We start from the raw sequence: 4,287 nt of genomic DNA on the forward strand, positions 1-4,287 counted from the left end.
CATCTCTCCCTCAGTCCTTGAGACAAAGTATACATAAAAGATATCCAAGCCAAAGACTTACAGCCCAGGTGGAAAGGCCCATACACTGTCCTCCTGTCTACACATACAGCAGCAAAACTCCTAGGACACACGCATTGGATTCATATTCTCCAGCCAAAAAGGGCCCCCACCGAGAACAATCAGTGGACATCAGTTCAACTTTCCCCCACTCGCCTCAAACTTACAAAACTATCTTAACTAGCTCATGCTCCCTGACCCCTGGCACTTCGCTCACTTTCTCATCATCCTCTACATAAACCTATCAGACTTTCAATACATAACCACAGACCCATATCTACCTCCAGACAATAGTCCAGAGCAGTAGTTCCCCCATCTTCTAACCTTCATCGAACATCTTCAGTGGCAAGGGACACTCTGCGACAACACTGAAAATGAAGTCTCATTTTATACCTATATTGCTGTCTCACTCATACACTCAGACGTTTGCTAGTCTGCCTAGTGTATGGCAATTTTTTTTCATCACTGAAACTTGGTCACAAGACAGCCGAACACACTCAGTAGTACATAGTTCTGCCAGTTGTCTTCCTTAAGGCTGTCAAACTTCTCTCCGGACAATAGAGAATAGAGACCTCTTCTCATGGCTCACATTTTTCCGCCAAGGGCTAAACTTAACCTACACTGTGAATATAACCAATCTCTCCCATTGCTTCCTCTGTGAGGCTTTAGAAGGCCCCTCCTAGTGGCAGCCCCCCTGCCCATGGCCTTCAAAACCACTGGTCAAACATCCCACAATTCACTCACACTCCAGGCGCCACTATACCAAAATCCAAATAGCCCAATCCTTCCTTTTTGTTATTCAACCCCAAATTCTTCCTGGTGTAGTCATACTCAGATGCCCAATGGAGGCCAAACAGCCCTCATTGGAGGCTATTTCTGGTGCAAGGGGTCCCTTTCTAAATCCTTTAACCAAACTGTCACAACTCAATCTCAATCTCTCCGTGTCCCAGTATCCTTAGTGCCCAGCCTCACCCTGTATGGGAAGGCTGAACTAGTCGAAATGACACTGCAGCTACACCCTCCTGCCAATCGCTTAAAAAAATGGGCTGTTTTTCTCCCTCTACTTATTGGAATCAGCTGAAAGCCTGGCCTCCCTGCAGCGCTGAACTACCACAATAGCCCAAGTAGCTGCCCAAAACAGGCGAGCCCTAAACTTGCTTACAGCTGAAAAAGGAGACACTTTTCTCTTCTTTGGAGAAGAGTGCTGCTATTATGTTAGCGAGTCAGGCCTAGTAGACACTAAGATTCAAACCCTCAATAAAATAAAAGCTGAAATACAGAACTTTAATACCCCAACCTTGCCAAGACCTTCCTTCTGGGTTTTGCCCATATTCCAACAAATGCTTCCATTCCTCATTACTATACTAATACTCTGCCTTATTTTATTCTTCATCCATACGTCCAAATACCAACCATAGGCCATGACCGTAATTATTCCCCTTAAGAGCAGGAAGTAGCCAGACAGACCACGGCGCCCCTTTCTCACTATTATCAATAAAAGGTTGGACTGTTTGGAGGAACAGAGGCAAGATGGTGCACTTCCAGGTTCTTCATTACCAACTTTTCCCACGTGGGCGAAAATGCAGCCGGCGACCTGGGAAGGTTCAGACCAACCGGGCATGCGCCAGGTGACGCCAATCTGAAGAGACCAAGATTTACCTGGTCACACCTGCAGAACGCACCCCAACACGCCCATGCAGCCGGCGACCTGGGAAGGTTCAGACCAACCGGGCATGCGCCAGGTGACGCCAATCTGAAGAGACCAAGATTTACCTGGTCACACCTGCGGAATGCACCCCAACACGCCCATGTCCCGCCTATTGCCCTTACACTCCTAGAAAAGCCGCTCTCGGCCAGCATGCCGCACGGGCTTCCCAGTCCCCACTCCTGTCGGGATGTCGGGACTGCATCAGCAACCCCGCCCGAGAGCTCACCAGCTGACTTTCTTGGCCTCCTTTGCCGTAGGCCGACAGACCTCTCCCTATCCACATTCTTCCTTGAAGCTAGGTGAACAAAAATAAATTTGCAGTTTTGCTCCTACCCTTGCCTACTCGCTGGTTCTTTTGTGTTTGATCTGGTGGTCTTAGAAAAACAAATCGAACACTGCCTTGTGAGAAAAGAGGTATAACTCCCTGAGGGGAATGCATGCATCACAAAGTCGTTTTTCAAAAAGCTTCTATCCACTTTTTATCTGAAGATATCTCCTCTTGCAACATGGGCCTGAATACGCTCCCAAATGTCCCTTCCTGGATCCATGCATGACGGAGTCTCCAAACTGTGTAATATAAGAAAAGTTTTAACTATGTGAGATGAACAAATATATCTAACAAAAAGAAGTTTCACAGAAATCTTCTTTCGAGTTCTTGTCTGAGGATATTTCCGTTTTCACAATAGCCATCCTTATACTCCCGAATGACTCTTGGTTGCTTTTTCACCAAAAGGGCTTCCGGAATCCTGTAGCAGAAGAAAGGTAAGTGGAATGCACACGTCATTCTGTGAGTGGAATGCACAACGTCATTCTGTGAGTGGAATGCACAACGTCATTCTGTGAGTGGAATTCTGTGAGTGGAATGCACACGTCACAAAGCAGCTCCTCAGAAAGCTTCTCTTCAGTTTCTATCTGAAGACATTTCCTTTCTCACCATCAGCCTCAAAGCGCTCCTGAATATCCCTTCGCAGACTAAACAAAAACAGTGTTATGATACTGCTCAATGAAATGAGAAGCTTAACTGTGTGAGTAAAATTCACTTGACACAGAGCAGTTTCACAGAGAGCTTCCTTCTGGTTTCTCTCTGAGGTTATTTGTTTTTCAGGATATTCTAAAGAGCGTTTCCAAATGTGTTTTCTCAGATTCCACAGAAACAGTGACTTCAAACTACTCAATCCAAAGAATGATTTAACTCTATGACATGAGCACAAACTTCACAAAAGGGTTGCGCGGAAAAATTCTCTCAAATATTCGATGGAAGACATTTCCTTGCTCGACACAGGCCTCCGGTTGCCACTTACTATCCCTTCGCAGAACCCTCAAAGACCGACTTTCAAACTGGGAAATGTAGAGTAAGTGTTAACACTGTGTAAAAATGGACATGTCAGAGAGCAATTTCTTCGAGTTCTTCTTCCTGTTTTTTATTGGACATTTCAATTTTGCCATAGTCATCAATGTGCTCCAAATATAACTCTTTTGGTTTTACAGGAACAGTGTTCAAATTGTGCCTTATGAGAAGAAAGTTAAAACTCCCTGAGTGGAAAGCTCACGTCACCAAGCAGTTTCTCAGAAAGCTTCTCTCCCGTTTGATCTGACTATATTTCCTATTTCACTATAGACCCGAATGTGATCCCAAATATCCCTTCGCGGATCCATCCATGAGGGAGTTTCCAAGATGTGTAATGTAAAGAAAGCTTCATCAATATGAGATGAATAAACATAGCAAAAAGCAGATTCACAGAAAACTTCTTTCCTGTTCTGATCAGAAGATACTTCGTTTTTCACCATAGTCCACAAAGTGCTCCCGAAGGTCCCTTCGTGGGTCCGTCCATGACAGTTCCCAAGGTGCATAATGTAAAGAAAGTATTATCTATGTAAGATGATTACTCATGTCACAGAGTAGTTTCCTAGAAAGCTTTTTCCAATTTTAGTCTGAGGCTATTCCCCTTTTCACCATCGGCACCAACATGCTCCCGAATATCACTCAGTACCTGTTTCTCCAAAATGGTTTCCCGACGCTGTATGAGAAGAGAGGTATAACACTGTGAGTGGAATGCACACATCACAAGGCAGGTCCTCAGAAAGCTTCTCTCCAGTTTTGTTCTGAACATATTTCGTTTTTCACTGCAAACCTCAAAGTGCTCCTTGATATCTCGTCACACGATAAGCATACACAGGGTTAGAAAACTGCTCATTGAAAAGAGGGGCTTAACTGAGTGAGAACCATTAAGACGACACAGTGCAGTTTCACAGAAAACTTCCTTCTGGATTTTACCTGAGGATATTTCTTTCTCCATGTTCTAAGGATCGTTCCCAAATGTCCTTCCTAAGATGCCACAGAAACAGTGATTTCAAGCTGTTCAAGACAAAGAACGGTTTATCTCTATGAGACGAATACATGTATCACAAAGCAGTTGCTCAGAGTTCATCAAGGGTATTCAGTTAGGAAAAGAAGAAGTCAAATTGTCCCTGTTCGCAGATGACATGATTGTATATTTAGAAAACCCCATTGTCTCAGCCCA

Source organism: Colobus angolensis, unplaced genomic scaffold, assembly GCF_000951035.1.
Source record: "Colobus angolensis palliatus isolate OR3802 unplaced genomic scaffold, Cang.pa_1.0 Scaffold460, whole genome shotgun sequence".
Taxonomy (NCBI): domain Eukaryota; kingdom Metazoa; phylum Chordata; class Mammalia; order Primates; family Cercopithecidae; genus Colobus; species Colobus angolensis.